General features: G+C 40.3%; 1 long non-coding RNA gene across 1 annotated transcript in view; it reads left to right on the plus strand.

The window, feature by feature from the left end:
* Nucleotides 1-332: 332 nt before the first annotated feature.
* The window catches only part of LOC135277213 (uncharacterized), a 99,041-nt gene continuing 81,681 nt past the window's right edge, over nt 333-17,692 (plus strand). The window contains exon 1 of the long non-coding RNA XR_010344785.1: nt 333-512. This is a non-coding gene — a long non-coding RNA (uncharacterized LOC135277213). The remainder of the gene's footprint in view (nt 513-17,692) is intronic.

Genomic DNA, 17,692 nt, shown 5'->3' on the forward strand with positions numbered 1-17,692 from the left:
TTATGTTAACCAGTGATATTTCTTCATTCTTGAGTTAGCATTTTAGGTACAATCTTACAAATATTAAATAATAATTTTAATCTCATAAGATTTATTTTTGTGCTGCAGTTTCTTTTCCCCCTACTAAGCTCCTTGGATACAATCATTTTTTAGCACAGCTCACTTAAGAATATCAACTTGAATGGGGATTACCTCAGTGAGCACAAGGAATGAGGTAAAGCTTTTGTTGCATTAGCACAACCATCTCCTTTGAGCTGATGTACTGTTTTTCTAACATAATTTCTTAATTTAGATTTCTTAAAATTAAATTTTCTCTTTTTTTAAGGTGACCATGCAATAGCAGCTGTGGATTAAGAAAACTGAACATGTGTGAATTGAGATTGGTGTGTTAAATGAAACAAAAATATAATCTGACATATATGTAACATTTTTCTGCTGGATGATTACTACACATAGAAGTTAATTGATTCATGTGATTCACCAGAGTTACAGTTTATGGGAGCCTTTTAAAAGTAAGTGCAATTGGATAATGATCAAGTCTGTAGGGAAGTCTTTATCCTCCCTTCCATTCCTGCTAAGTCACTGCATTTTGGCTACCACTTTTACATGTCTGTACCATGTATAGTTACTGATATGGTTTGGATCCATGTCTCTGCCCAAATCTCATGTCAAATTGTAATTCCCAGTGTTGGAAGTGGGGCCTGGTGCGAGGTGATTGGATTGTGGGGACGGATTTCCCCTCTGGTGCTGTTCTTACAACAGTGAGTGAGTTATCATGAGATCTGATCATTAAAAGTGTGTGTCCTTATAGTAGAACGATTTATAATCCTTTGGATATATACCCAGTAATGGAATTGCTGGGTCAAATGGAATTTCTGTTTCTAGGTCCTTGAGGAATTGCCACACTGTCTTCCACAGTGGTTGAACTAATTTACACTCCCACCAACAGTGTAAAAGTGTTCCTATTTCTCCACATCCTCTCCAGCATCTGTTGTCTCCAGATTTTTTAATGATTGCCGTTCTAACTGGCGTGAGATGGTATCTCAATGTAGTTTTGATTTGCATTTCTCTAATGACCAGTGATGATGAGCATTTTTTCATATGTTCGTTGGCCTCATATAGGTCTTCTTTTGTAAAGTATCTGTTCATATCCTTCGCCCACTTTTGAATGGGCTTGTTTGTTTTTTTCTTGTAAATCTGTTTTAGTTCGTTGTAAATTCTGGATATCAGCCCTTTGTCAGATAGGTAGGCTGCAAAAATTTGTTCCCATTCTGTTGGTTGCCAATTCACTCTAATGACTGTTTCTTTTGCTGTGCAGAAGCTGTGGAGTTTGATTAGGTCCCATTTGTCTATTTTGGCTTTTGTTGCCAATGCTTTTGGTGTTTTGGTCATGAAGTCCTTGCCTACGCCTATGTCCTAAATGGTTTTGCCTAGGTTTTCTTCTAGGGTTTTTATGGTTTTAGGTATTATGTTTAAGTCTTTAATCCATCTGGAGTTAATTTTAGTGTAAGGTGTCAGGAAGGGGTCCAGTTTTTGCTTTCTGCATATGGCTAGCCAGTTTTCCCAACACCACTTATTAAACAGGGAATCCTTTCCCCATTGCTTGTTTTTATCCGGTTTGTCAAAGATCGGATGGTTGTAGATATGTTGTGTTGCCTTCGAGGCCTCTGTTCTGTTCCATTGGTCTATATCTCTGTATAAGGACACACACACACAAATGTTCATTGCAGCACAGTTTACAATAGCAAAGACCTGGAACCAACCCAAATGCCCATCGATGATAGACTGGACAGGGAAAATGTGGCACATATACACCATGGAATATTATGCAGCCATCAAAAACAATGAGTTCGCGTCCTTTGTAGGGACCTGGATGAACCTGGAAAGCATCATTTTCAGCAAACTGACACAAGAACACAAAATCAAACACCGCATGTTCTCACTCATAGACAGGTGTTGAACAATGGGAACACATGGACACAGGGAGGGGAGCACTATACACTGGGGTCTGTTGGGGGGGAGTGGGGGTACAGTGGGGGGTGGGGAGTTGGGGAGAGATAGCATGGGGAGAAATGCCACATATAGGTGAAGGGGAGGAAGGCAGCAAATCACACTGCCACGTATGCACCTATGCAACAATCTTGCATGTTTTTCACATGTACCCCAAAACCTAAAATGCAATTAAAAAAAAAAGTATGTAGCACTTGCCTCTTCTCTCTCTTCCTTCTGCTCCAGCGATGTAAGATGTGCTTGCTTCCCCTTCATCTTTGCCATGATTGTAAGTTTCCTGAGCCCTCCCCAGCCATGCTTCTTACACAGCCTGCTTAACTGTGAGCCAACAAAACCTCTTTTCTTTGCAAATTATCCAGTTTCAGGTATTTCTGTATAGCAGTATAAGAAAGGAGTAACACAGTTACTGAGACAATAATATCCTCTTTTACTCTGTGAGTAACTCTTCTTTAAATGCTGTGGTTTCATCAAGAGATTTGCCTTTGGACCCACTAAGGACCAAACCATCAATGTAGGGAATGGGGTTTCGTTTAAAAGTGGCCCTGTGAAGTCAGGTATTTCTATCATTCCTTCTATCTGCACTTTAGGCAAAGCAAATTGGAAGTGAACTGAACAGATGCATCCTGTTAAGAGAGACCCTTAGGAAGGTCTCCAGGTGCAGTCTTAATCCTTGACATTGCCACATAGCAAATTCTTCTCTGAGTAATAAATAGACTAATAGACCATGATTATTTTTCTTAATCAAAGAACCATACTCCTAAGCCTTTCTCTGATAGATAGGCTGCTGTATATCTATATTGAGGAAGAAAATAAGAAATATGTAATAAAGCTTAAGATGTATCTGCTTATGCTTAAAGCCTATTTATTTAGAATACTTCTGCCTGCTAGCACTTTTTTAGTATGTATGTCTGGAGAGAGATTGGTGAGAAACTGATTCCTTCCTGTCCCATATAAGACAGAACAAAGGTGTGACTGGGTGTCAATGTGGGTTTTCAATTTCTGCTGTAGAAATGTAAAACTTTCTCAGGATTCTTGGTTTACATGCTGGGAAACCCCTTTCCAATTCAGTCCCCATAGAAACACACTGGTAGAAGTGAAACTTTTTTCCAGTCTCTCGCTTCATTCTCTAACTGAGCAATACCAGGTTTATGTGATTAGAAATTCTCATCTTTAGGCAAAAATACTGGAAACAGTATGAATCATACTGAGATATTGTTTTGCATTGCATTTGACAGGAAATAAGAAACATGTGAGGTCTTTTTATGAGTCTCTATCTTCTGACATCTTGAAATTTCTTCCCCACCATGATATAAAGACTTAAAGTACAGTTTCTGCTGAAGATAAGAGATGTATTCCTAATTTTGCAATATCCTAGAACAGGCCCTAATGCCAGCAGTCTCAGATTAGTCTTAAATCACTAGCTCCTTTGGGGGATAAGAATGGGAATATTCTTATTGTATAAGGATCTTGAGGGTTAGGGGGTTTATGTAACTATTGTCCTGGACTTTATAAGCTTGACTGCTTTTATGCATCTTGCACAAAGTAAAATAATAAAATATTTTTGAAAATTTCAATCTAATTTATGTTGAGTGCCAAGAAAAGTGGTCTCTCTCTCTCTCTCTCTGTGTGTGTGTGTGTATGTGTGTGTGTGTATGTGTGTGTGTGTGTCAGAGAGAGAGAGAGAGAGAAGAGAAAGAAATTCCATAGAGTGGAGCTGTGCTAAAATAGCCAGCCCCTGTATCCTCTTGGAGAAGCTCCTTCAAGTGCTGAAAATTGTGCATTTCATTTTAATAAAGGAGGTGAAATTCACAGTATAGTGGTATATACATCCCCAACGAATTATATAATAGATCACATTAATTTTCACACGAGTATTTTTATATGTTTTGCAGGTGTTTTTCCAAATCCAGTTTCTACTACAGATTGTAATCCCTTTTGAGGAAACAGATTTGTATTCTAATTGTGCATTTCATTTTAATAAAGGAGGTGAAATTCACAGTATAGTGGTATATACATCCCCAACGAATTATATAATAGATCACATTAATTTTCACACGAGTATTTTTATATGTTTTGCAGGTGTTTTTCCAAATCCAGTTTCTACTACAGATTGTAATCCCTATTGAGGAAACAGATTTGTATTCTAATTCTTTTTGTATTCTTGCACATAATACGTACTACAAACTGTGGGGATTCATTAAACTCTGATAACTAGCTGGTTTTAACTAGTAGATGTGACAGTTCTTTAAAGGTTAGGAAAAACTTGAGCAAGTAGCAGCAGGAGCAGTTTTAAACTTTTTTTTTTTTTCTTAAGGAATACATTTAGGGAAGGATGTGAAAGCATTTCAGTTGTCTTGGTAGCATTATTCCTATGATTTCTACTTCTTAAAGAAGGTAACCATAGAAGTAATTTAAACGCTTTATCTGCTGGCATCATCTAATCTACTAAGCACTTAATTGTCCAGTATACACTTTCTTTTTTATATCCCTTACGGATCATACTAGCTTCTTGTTTCATTGTTCAGCATATTTTTGTTATTAGTTCAAATGCCAGTTTTCCTGCCCAGTCAAGTAAGGTGTAAAGCATAGAGGGGGACCGCTTCTTTTGGGAGTCAAGACTTCTCTTTCTCTTTGGCTCATTTGATCCATTTTTTTTTTGCTTCCATCTCAAGAGTGCACACCTGGCCGGGCGCGGTGGCTCACGCCTATAATCCCAGCACTTTGGGAGGCCGAGGCGGGTGGATCACAAGGTCAAGAGATCGAGAGCATCCTGGTCAACATGGTGAAACCCCATCTGTACTAAGAATACAAAAATTACCTGGGCATGGTTGCGTGCACCTGTAGTCCCAGCTACTTGGGAGGCTGAGGCAGGAGAATTGCTTGAACCCAGGAGGTGGAGGTTGCGGTGAGCCGAGATTGTGCCATTGCACTCCAGCCTGGGCAACAAGAGCGAAACTCCATCTCAGAAAAAAAAAAAAAAGTGCACACCTGCCTTACAATTAATATTTAGTGGCAACTTTGAGGCTCACGGTCTCAGAGATTTGCAAGAACTCAAGACTGAAGCTGAAGGAAGAAGCAAACACGCCAAAATTGATGGATATCCCTTGGTTAATGAAGATCACAGATGGAAATACTTTTTTGTGTTTGTGTGAACATGCTGGGATTTTAGAACTGATGCTATTAATCAATCTGTACTAAAACAGAAACAGTTGCAAATATGTAATATAGAGTATCAATGGAATAGAAAACAAACCTTTAACTAAGCCTGACTTTTTTTGAAGCTGGAAAATGTTGCCAGCCTGTTTTGATGTAATTGAAAATGTTTAGAAGCTTTCCTGAAGAGTTGATTAATTTATCAAAATCAGAAAAGGCAATTTTGAGTCTAATTTTGTTTGTTTACTTTGTAATACAGGATTCTTGGCTTTGAAATTCTGCAGGGTGAAAAATGACTGTCAGTGTGAAACACAGTAGTCTATTGAAAAGAACATTATGTCTAATAGGGAACAGCTGATACCAGCCCAATGTATGATATCCAGAATTATATCTTAATCAGTCTGAATAGTTCCTCACTGGCAGAGTAGAGTCCAGATTTGGCCAAGGGAGAGTCTTTGGCCCCTCAACTCTTAGTACGACAACCCCAAAGTAGGGAGTTGGTGGGGAGTCACTCTGGTCCAGGTGGAGAAACGAGGATAGTTTGGGATCTTGATGAGCTGTAGTCTAGAACATCTGCCGTGTGTGTGCACAAAGGTGGAAGCAATGTCATGAAGGAAGGGTTTGCATAGCTCCTACAGTAGGGCCTAGAAATCTTGATGATGCTCCAAGAAGCTTTTCCAATGACTTCTTGATTTTCTCAATGTGAAGGAACTAGATTATAATTATACTTGTAATTATATTTTGGCACTCAGCCTTTGGAGGAAGAGGTCTTAGTTCCAGAAAACTTGCTGTGCAAGAACAGAAAAAAAGGAACTTTTTTCCCCCCAAGATGGAGTCTTGCTCTGTCACCCAGACTGGAGTGTAGTGGCGTAATCTCGGCTCACTGCAACCTCCACCTCTGGGTTCAAGCGATTCTCCTGCCTCAGCCTCCAGAGTAGCTATACTTACAGGCATCTGTCACCACACCTGGCTGATTTTTGTATTTTTAGTAGAGACAGGGTTTCATCACGTTGGCCATGCTGGTCTTGAACTCCCAACCTCAGGTGATCTGCCTGCCTTGGCCTTCCAAAGTGCTGGGATTATAGGTGTGAGCCACCACAGCCAGCCAAAAAATAATGAACTTTTATGCAGAGTTTCTGCCTTTTTGGTTGAAACATGAGTATTCAAAGAGTGGTAGATGCCTGCTGTAGAGTGATTTCACATCTTTTATCCAGGAAAGTTCCAATTTCATATATTTTCCCCATTATTTCAATCACAGATATCTCCTAGAAATGACAATATTTTGGTGGTTGTACCTGCTAGGCTGTCTTTCAAATCTGAAAGCAACATGAAAGTATTTTACAGGATCATAGGTCTTGCTTTAGGGTTCAGAAAATAAGGTCACTACATGTATAAGGAGATAGAATAGAAAACAAAACAAAACAAAAACCCTAAAATCAACCTAATCTTCCTCCCCTTTGGGTAGGTACTAGAGTTTCCAGTCCAGGTTGTGACACAGCTTCTGCTTGGATATCTCCCCTGATAGGTTGGAAACTTACTCATAGCTGGGAAGGCATCTAATTATTAGTTAGCTTTGTATTTTTAATCAAACTCTTTCCTATAGTCTCACTCATCAGGAACTACAGAGAATGTTATCTTATTTTTTTTTTTGACAGTTCTTTAGATATGAAGATGGACATCTTCATATCTCTGAGACTTCCCTCTCCCTGGTCAAGGTTTACCAAGCCCTTCAATCATTTCATTCATGAGATTTTCACCATTCTAAGGGTCTTAAGATTCTACCTTAACATTGGTTTTCCTGGTTTAGCTTTTGCAGGATAAAACTGGAACCCCCTTCCCTCAAAAAAAAATTTTGATAATGCAGTTTAAAATTGTTTTAGTTCATTTTACAGCCACATATTGTTATTGGTTTCGACTAAGCTTGTGGTCAATTGATGCCTCTTGGTCTATTTCAAATAAATGACTATCCCCACCCCTTTCTTCCCGCTTTCCCCCAGTATGTGCGTGTGATGCTTAGAATTGGTATATGAAACTTCATCTTTATACCTAATATATATATTTTTGAATTCTGGCCTGCCATTCAAATCTCAAACTCTGATAAAATCTTGATTTTTTTTTTCATCTAATGTGCTAGTTTTTCCGGTCAGCTGCAAATTAAAGTAGGTTTTCCCCTTTTTATAAGTGTTATCTTTATCTTCTAAAAAAGGACACACTTTTTAGTGAGGCAGATCTTGGATTTTAATCCCAGCTTCATCATGTAACTGCATCTGATGTTAGCCAGTTATTTAAACTCCCTGAGACCAGTTCTGCTCATCTAAAAGTAAAGATGAGATGATGATAATTTCTACCTCTTAGTTTTGTTGTGAGCATCTCCAATAGTGTAAGAGCAGAATATAGTGCCTATCACATAGTAAGTAATGGTGATGGTAATAATAATAATAATAATAATAAAGATAAATGTTTTCTTGACTGGGAATCAGAATCAATATTCTTGTTATCTTTCTTCTTTTCTATGTCAGAATTAATATTTGTATAAGGCCAAGGACAGAATGCTGTAGCCACTAGAGGCCATTCTCCAGGTTGACATCCACTAACTGACAAATGTTATTGAGCAACAAATATTTGTTGAGTACAGCTGTGTTTCAGTACTCTTCTAGTGACTAGGAACACAGCGGTACAAAAGACAGCAAAGTCTCTGCCCTCATGGAGTTGACATTCACAGGACCAGGGCTATTGCATAACATAGGGACATAATTCACATAGAGTTTGTTGGCTTTGCAAGAGGAGGAGAGAGACAAATTATGTGTGGATGTACATATATACTTTATAATATTGTATATAATACAATGTCAGAGAGTGACAAGAACTGGAATACATAATGTAATGTCAGATAATGACATGAACTATACAGAAAAATAAAACAAGGTATTCAGTGTATTAGAGAGGTTAAAGACCTCTTTAAGAAAGTGAAACTGGGGTAGACTCGTAATGGAGGGAGACCATGAGCTATGCAACTCTCTGAAAGAAAAGTATTCTAATCAGAAGGACATTGATACATAAATGTAAACGTTTTTGGTATAAATGGTCAACCAGGTATTCTCTTTATTTATTTATTTATTGTTATTTTTTTGAGGTGGAATCTTGCTTCATCACTGAGGCTGGAATGCAGTGGTGGGATCTCGGCTTACTGCAACCTCTGCCTCCCAGATTCAAGCAATTCTCTGCCTCAGCCTCCTGAGTAGCTGAGATTACAGGTGCCTGCCACCATGCCCAGCTAATTTTTGTATTTTTAGTAGAGATGAGGTCTCACCATCTTGACCAGGTTGGTCTCAAACTCCTGGCCTCAAGTGATCCACCCTCCTCAGCCTCCCAAAGTACTTTTATTACAGGCATGAGCCAACACACCTGGCCTATTTGTTTTCTTAAAACACTATCTTATCCATGAGATCTCCAGGAGAGTTTGTAAATTTGCTTGCCCTAACTCGTCTAAACCACAGATGGATCTAAGCTTGTCTGGGGACTCTGGGGAGGCATATAAGATTTATATTCCCTTGCCCATATGAAGGCCTTTCTCTCTCTGGTATTTCTCCTTGAGGAAGTATGCAACTTCATGGAATGTAAAGCCAAGAAGGGGACCCATAACCCAGCCAGATCAAATGAACCAACCCTAGTGGCCCATGGGGTGATAGAAGCCCCATCCAGTTTGCTCTCCCACTCCTTATTGTACACATGACATCCTCACTCTCACCAGTCGCTAAAGCCACACACACAAAAAAGTCAGGTAGAATCTTTGTTATTTTTCTTTGGTGAATCCATCCTGGTTCCTAGTGATCACCACTTCCTTTTTAGGGACTGACACATCATCTAGTCATAGCCAGTTTCAAAATCAAGCTTGCAGATCTGTAGGTCACATAATACACTTTTCCCCTACTGGTGCAGTCGCCCCATATTGAGCACCACTGTTGGGGTCACCACCTGCGGGGGTCTGTCCTGCATACCTTAACTCAGTGACGGATAAATAAAGTACACTGACACACATATATTATGCTTTGCCAGTTCGATCGAGGATCTGTGTGACTTACAGGCATCCTGGATAGTCCTGTAAACAGTTGTAACTGCCGGCCTCCACCAGCCAGTGAGACTTGTATTTGTTTAGTGAAGTTTAATTGACAAAAGCCTGAGTCAACACCACTAGAGTGAAGATTAAAGCACAGATTCTGATGCCCAAAGCAAACACCATTAGTGGGTTATCTCCCTGGTCAACCTTCTTCTGAGAGGGCCATCTGGCTCAAAGGTTACTTTTGAGACCACATGAGTAAACAAGTTAGTTAGGTAAACTCCCCTACATACCCTAGCTATTTGCTTTACTTATTAAGTAAATGTAAAGGGCAATTTAGGCTGCCATCAACTGAAACTTCTACTTAAACTGTGGAAAAAAAAAACACAGGTCTTCCAAAAGGGTTTGAGCCTATATTCTTTATAATTTTCACTACTATTTTTCCATTAATATTTTTGCCACCACCCTGAGTGAATTCCCATGTCCCACCTCAGTTTGAAAAATTCGAATGCTAATTTTCTAGCTCTACATGTCTCTAGTAGCTTGCCCCAGCAGTTTTTCTATTCTCTATGACCCTGTAAAGATTACTGACAATGACTCTTAGATTTCATCTGCAAAGTCTCTTCATACTCCAGGATGTAATTTGTTTAGGCCTGGAGACACAAACTCATTTAAAGCAACAGGATGGTCTCCTACTATCACCTTACCTATCTCACTTTTCAATTCCTTCTAAACTACATTTATTCAACTCTCCTGAGTTTAAAGATCATTGTCCCTGATACGGAAGATGGAAATACAGCATGAGTGGAGTTTTATGACTTTCTCTTTGTTGTTTGTTAATGTTATATCATCTGCCCCAAGGAGTGAGTCTGTGTTTTTTAGGTTTGTCTTTTTTACTTTGATTGTAGCAGATAAGAGTGGTGTGTGTGTGTGTGTGTGTGTGTGTGTGTGTGTGTGTGTGCATAGGTATGTTTCTGAGTTTGTAGATGAAGGCTTAAGCATATTTCACTTCAACTCTTATTGAGGGATGAATTCTCTCATCTTTTTCATTCAATTCAAGACTCCTATATATTTTTCCTTGCTTCAGTGTATGTTTTTGCATAAAGGCTCTAGAATCACACCATCCAGGGTTAAACCCTGGTGGTTTCATTTCCTATAGCAGTGAGACCATGGGCAACTTAGTTTACGTCTATGAACCTCAGTTGGCTTTATCTATGAAATGGAGGTAATAATGCGTTAAGGACTTTGAGGTCAGGTGCGGTTGCTCATACCTGTAATCCCAGCACTCTGGGAGGCTGAGGCAGGTGGATCACCTGAGGTCAGGAGTTTGAGGCCAGCCTGGCCAACATGGCAAAATGCTGTCTCTGGTAAAAATATAAAAATTGGCCAGGTTTGATGCACATGCTTGTAGTCCCAGCTACTTAGGAGGCTGAGACATGAGAATCATTTGAACCTGGGAGGCAGAGTTTGCAGTAAGCCGAGATTGCACAACTGCACTCTAGCGTGGGTGACAGAAGGAGACTCTGACTCAAAAAAGAAACACAAAACTAAGAGTAAATGATTGAATGTACATAAAGGGCTTAGAAGAGTGTCTGGCATATCTTCTGGCAAATCACCACCATCATCAGCTTTTACATATTCCCATCATCTTTCATATAGATATTTCAGAGATCTTCCTGGTCAGCCACAGTTTGTCTTATGGTTAGGACACACTTAATCCAATTCTTTGTATATTTTATCTCTGTGTATTTAGGCCCAAACAGTGAGCACTGATATAAATGATGGTGATGTGAAGCTCTCAAAGAGCATAAATCATCAAAGAAATACGAAATTACATTTAATGTACTCATGGCAGCAGCAAAGTGAATAGGCACATTTTACAAAGGCTCTCAGCCGAGTCTTGTTTGAAACAGAACGGAGACTTTATAATATTCTTGCTCTAACTAATAGAAGCCGGATAGAGCTGAGTTTGTCGGGGGGCCTCCAGGAGGCACAGACCAAATAATTGTCTTCTTAATCAGAGAACCCAAATAACCAACATACCCATTTTCAAGCCTTCTGGCTTAGTTCAAATGCTCAAGGGAAAACTTACCTTGGTCCCACACAAGGTGAAACAAATCTCTAACACCTCATGGGAATCCTAAAATGTTGTTTCATATCTGTATTAAAAGGTAAACTTGGAATCACTAAGGGAATCCTCAGCTTATCGACCTTTGGACCATCTGAAAGCTGCTGGTGGAACATTTGATACAATGTAATTGATTGCTCTATGGAGTGCCTGTGCACTTATGTTTTCATAATGAATTGCCTTTGGTGTACAGCTGTCACATTCCTGGCCTTCTTCTTCTTCTTCCTTTTTTTTTTTTTTTTTTTTTGGGTAACAAAGTTTTGCTCTCTCACCCAGGCTGGAGTGCAGTGGTGTGATCTTGGCTCACTGCCACCTCTGCCTCCCGGGTTCAAGCCATTCTCCTGCCTCAGCCTTTCGAGTAGCTGGAACTACAGGCATGCACCAGCTGGTACTACAGCCCCTGGCTAATTTTGTATTTTTGGTAGAGTCAGTGTTTCACTATGTTGGCCAGGCTGGTCTTGAACTCCTGACCTCAGGTGATCTGCCCGCCTCGGCTTCCCAAAGTGTTGGGATTACAGACATGAGCCATGGTGCTCGACCCTCCTGGCCATCTTTGATTGAAGAAGGAAGTAAATCTACTTAAAGCAGAAATTTCTTTCTTTATTTGAGCTCTCTTATTTCTAGGACACTGACATATGTTAGAAACTTACAGAAGCAGCCGGGCGTGGTGGCTTAAGCATGTAATCCCAGCACTTTGGGAGGCCGAGGTGGGTGGATCAGAAGGTCAAGAGATGGAGACCCTCCTGGCCAACATGGTGAAACCCCGTCTCTACTATAAATACAAAAAAATTAGCTGGGTTTGGTGGCGTGCGCCTGTAGTCCCAGCTACCCAGGAAGCTGAGGCAGGAGAATTGCTTGAATCTGGGAGGCGGAGGTTGCAGTGAGCCGAGATTGCGCCACTACACTCCAGCCTGGCGCCTGGCAACAGAGCAAGACTCTGTCTCAAAAAAAAAAAAAGAAACTTATAGAAGCAGTCACTGCCTGGGTAGGAAGGGCCCTACAGTATTCCAGGGATGCCTGGGACTGGCTGGTAAATATGGCTAATTAAGGGGTATTACCAAGTCCATTTGTACCCAACTAGCCAGTGAAATTCTCTTAGTCTTATCAGTTATAATAATAAAGCTGATATTTTGATCTCTATTTGTCTATCTCCTATGTCTTGTTTCTCAATATGTTCTTAACTTGAGAAGAGAATAGAGAGCTATTATTTATTGATCTCCTCATACCTCAAATGATGCAAACAATAAGAGTGAAGGTAAGCAAGAGTGGTTAGCTCCTTTCTTTACATGTAACCAAGATGTGAACCAAGACAATCTGGGTCAGTTGAACAATTTATCCGTATGAGTCAATGAAAATCGAACATCAGTGAGGCCATGCTCTGGAGAGGAAAATATGGATTTTTAGTGTCATAGATAATAACTATCAATCAGCTGTTGGTTATTTGGAAATTGGTGGTGTCTGTTCTTTGTCCAGACTTTGCTGCCTATTTTGCAATGTATAGTTTATGCTTATTCTAGTTCTACCATTCACTCCAGTTTATGGGCTGTGCATAATAACATTCAGCCGATCCTTGGTTTCCAATATGCTCAAGTTAACCATGTTGATCCCAACTTATGTTTCATGTCACCTCTTGGTGTGCTTACCCAAAACACACGGCGTTCTGTTGGAAAGAATGTAAAGCAAGTATAAAATCAGGAGAGGAGTTCATTGCAATACGTTGGACTCACATTTGGCCAAATTTGTCATGGGAGTTGATTTGGAAACCATGGTTTTAATTCCTTTTTACCATATATGTTGTAACAATTTCCTGTTAAATAATACGGTGTTTTGACTTTTGGTTTTAATGTGTTCTAATACAAATACCCAGAGACAAATTCTTCAGCTAAATGCATCCGAGAGATGAATTGTTTAATTGATCCAACAGTCTTTAGGCAACCTGTAAAAGAAGGATCTGATTGACTTCCATCTGGGCAAACCTGCCCTTTTTTCCACCTTTCATCATGGTTAAGCAAACAGACAGACAAATAAACAAAACGTTAAGTCTAGGAAGCTGTGATGAAAAAGGAGCTGTTGGCAGCATGTAGGCAGAGACAAAAGCTAAACTGAGCTGATTGGAAAGTGACTTTCTGGGGCTAGGGCGTGAGGCTTTTTTTTTAAGTTGGGAGACAAAGGAATGTCATTGTGTTGGGGAAAAGAGAAAGTTTGAGCAGGATCAAGAGCAGAGGTCTTATAGATGCAAAGAAACAAAGATAGGAAATTTCTTAAAGTTATTGTGCAATAACTATGCAGTAGCTAGAGACATCTTTTGTCTCCTCTTAACGAGTACAAACCAAGCTTAAATCCTTGCTAAGCCAGAGAGAACTAGAGTAGACTGCAGGGTGGAAAGCTAAAAGGTGACCTAATATACAGGAGATGGGATATTATTGCAAAGAACCCCAAAAAATAGGACCAGAATTAAAACCTAGTTAATGAGTGTAATTCAAACGGATTGACCAGAAGAGAAGACCCTGGATGCACTAGGCAGGACCTACCAAGCGTAGAAGGAAATGAGAAGAGGAGAAATTAGTTCTCAAGATGAAGAAGCAGAGAGAACTCTGGTGGTGAGCCACAACGTTAATGCTAGGAAAGCCTGAAGATAGTATTCTTTGGGATACAGATTAGGGATTGATTTTTCTAGGGGCCAGATACCAGAGTTGAATCTAAAATAAAAATGAATGAAACATTTATTGATCAACTGCTATGTGCCTATCACTGTGCTGACTATCGAAGATAGAATGGGGGTGGTGGTGGTGGGGGCAGGACAATGTAACTCCCACCCTCCTGGGGCTTACAATTCAGTAGGAGGTACAGCAAATTAAAAAGTTGTAGGCCAGGTGCGGTGGCTCATGCTTGTAATCTCAGTGCCTTAGAAAGCCAAGGCAGGAGGATCACTTGAGGCCAGGAATTTGAGACCAGCCTGGGCAACACAGCAAGACATTGTCTGTACAAAAAATAAATAAATAAAATAAAAAATTAGCTGGCAGGCTGTATTCCCAGCCACATGGGAGGCTGAAGCCAGAAGATCGCTTAAGCACTGGGATTTGAGGCTGCAGTGGGCTATGATTACACCACTGCACTCCAGCCTGGGCAACAGAGTGAGAGACCTTCTCTAAAAATAAGAATAATAAATAAAAAGTTGCAAGTGCTAAGTGATACAGGGTGTCATGGCAACACATAGGCCGTACTTGACCCAGTAACTGGGAGTGAGGTTAGGGGAATCTTTCAGGAGGAAGTTACGTCTAAGCTGAGACATGAAGGACAAGTTGGAGTTAGGCAATCAAGGAACAAGGAAGAACATTCCAGGCCAAGTGAGTAGGATGTGGGAATGCCTGGGGGATAGGTAAGAAAAAGCTACAAAGTTCAGGATTCAGAAACCTGAAAGTAGGTTAACAGCACACTCCAGGCACTTTTGACAGGTAGTGACTTTGCATGAGTTTGAGTCTGTAGAAAGAAGTTTGAGTTTTGACAAAGTCACCAGGTGGAGAACATTTCTTGATGTTTGTTCCTTGGAGTGCAAGGGGTGGGGCAATACAGCGGCATTGAGGGGGTCCCCAGGACTTTGGTGGAGAACCCGGTGAGCCTTTTGGCAAGGAGGTCAGCAGGAGTGGGTTTTGTGGGATTCTTTGGATGCTTGGGCCACGGCCAGTGCTGCATGCTGCCAAGTTCAGAATTAAAGAATCATACGACATAGGAAAGTGAACCTTGCACGTGGCCAGAAAAAGAAAAGACAATTTCATTTTGTATGTTACATTTCAATAATAGTCATTTGTAACTGCATAATGAAATTTGTGAACAAAAGTTCATTTCCAGTAGAATAATCTCAAACTGATATGCAGTGCCTCAGTAGGATTTGTCCAGGTTTTAATTTTAGTTTGAATAAATAATGTAAGATACTAGCCTGGGTGAGATAAAAGGAAATCTCTCTGCTTTCATCTCTCCATGATGGAAGTAATAACTACTTTATTTCAAAACAAGTTTCCAATTAGTTTCTGTGAAATATTATTATCCCCCTTTCCCAGATACTGTAGCTCATTTTGAAACTTAATTTTGATAATATATAAACATTTCTGAAACTTACTCTACAAGAAGGACAGTTATATTTGAAGGGAAGAACGCTGCTGGGCTGTAACTATATTATTTGGGATTGTTCTAAATAATAGTAAAAATAATAAAAGGGAATCAGTCGAAGTGAAATCTCATTTCATGGCTATTTATGACCTAGCAAGGATACACTGATCAAGCAAGTCCACTTTCTCCAAAGTTATTCAGTGGACTTTTTCCTTTCTGCACTAGTTATGCTTTACTTAAGAATGTGTATTATCTTGTTCCTATTTACAGAGATGGTATTATTTAAATAATTAATGAATTAAACATAATTGAGCACCTACTATGTGCCAGACACAGCGCCTGGGGCTTCTGTGCTGGGATTTGCATGGTGAATCAGGTAGATGTGACCTCTGCCTTTAGGGGAACTTACAGTTTAGAGGAGAGGGACAGGAGTTAAAAAAATTTCTGTCTCTGTCTCTGTCTCTCTTGCTCTCTCTCTGTCTCTCTTTCTCTCTCTCTCTCTCTCTCACACACACACACACACACACACACACAGTGATAGAAATAAGAGGTATATGGTGACTTGAAAACACATAATAGGAAGAGTCAAACTGATTACATGGGACAGGGAAAGGCTTGGATATGATTCAGTGGAGGTAAGGTATAGATGAGTTATGATACAAGCTAAACTGCTTTCACAAAGATGCTACATTGTTATGGCTTCAATAAGATGTAAGTTTCTTTCTCTTTTGTGTGACAGAGGTGAGCAGTTCAAGGTTGGTAGGTAGGTCTTCCATCTTTAACATCTGGCTTCCAATCCTACCACTGTGGGTACCATTTTGAGCCAGAAGGCGAGGAGAACTAAGTGGCTTTCAAGAGGTGACTTGGCAGCTGTACACATCGTTATTGCTTGGCCAGAATTTTGTCACATAACCACGCCTAGCTACAAAGTAGGCCAGAAGACGTTGTTAGTGGTGATAGCTGCATAGGGGTTCTATTTAAAAGAAAGATGAGAATGGATGCTGACAGGCAGAGGGGATAGCCTTTGGCACAGAAATGAAGGATGAGTAGAGTCAATTAGGCTGAAGTGAAGGAAGACAGAGGGGTAGCACATGGAAAGACCACGCAACAGAAGAAAGTGTGGTGACTTTCAGTGAAAGTAGGCCATGGGCCTGGGTCATAGAGGTGGGCAGATTCAAGGTGAGCTGGGCAGGAGCCAGATTATGCTTAGCTTATGGTTCAGAGCAAAACTTTGATCTTCATTCTAGAGCAATACGAAGCCATTAGGGTTGAAAATGGAAGTAGGGGGACCCATGAAAATTCTCTTTTTGAAGAGATCACCTAAGACAGTGTGGAAAATGGATCAGAGGGCACAGTAGTCATACACCACGTCAGACACCATGCTAGGTACTTGGAAATGGCAGTTGAGCAGGATAGACCCAGTCCCTGACTTCCCAGAGTTTATATTCCATGGGAGGGAGGGAGAAAGCTAACGAAGATCTAGGAGCCACAGGGATAGCTTTCCTATGACAGAGCCAGGAAGGGACTATCAGGGGTGCTTTGGCTACAAGCTGGGAGAGGCCCTGCTTCTGCTTTAACTGCAGCTTCTCTCTATATAATATGGAGGAAGCCTCTAACAATTAATTAATTCAAGGTGGAGGTATTTTCTACCAGCTTATTTATTTATTTATTTATTTGAGACAGAATCTTGCTCTATACTCCAGACTGGAGTGCAGTGGCATAATCTTGGCTCACTGCAACTTCCGCCTTTCAGGTTCAAGTGATTCTCCTACCTCAGCCTCCGGAGTAGCTGGGATTACAGGCATGCACCACCAGATCTGGCTCATTTTTGTATGTTTTTGGAGAGATGAGGTTTCACCATGTTGGCCAGGCTGTTCTCAAACTCCTGGCCTCAAGCGATCTGCCCACGTTGGCCTTCCAAAGTGCTAGGATTGCAGGCATGAGCCACCATGCCCATCTCAGTTTATTTTTCTTAATTGAGGTAAAATTCACATAACATAAAATTAACCATTAACCACTTTAAAGTGTACAATTCAGTGGCATTAAGTGCATTCATGATATTGTACAATCACTGTTTCTATCTAGTTCTGAGATATTTTCATCACCTCAAAAGGAAACCTCATGCCCATTAAGCTCCATCATACTCCTAATCCTTCTCCCCCAAACTTCTGGAAACCCATTAGCCTGCTTTCTGTGTCCATGAATTTATATATTCTGGTGGTTTCATGTAAATGGAA

This window comes from Aotus nancymaae, unplaced genomic scaffold, assembly GCF_030222135.1.
Source record: "Aotus nancymaae isolate 86718 unplaced genomic scaffold, 86718_ANA_hifiasm-v0.15.2.pri h1tg000030l, whole genome shotgun sequence".
NCBI lineage: Eukaryota > Metazoa > Chordata > Mammalia > Primates > Aotidae > Aotus > Aotus nancymaae.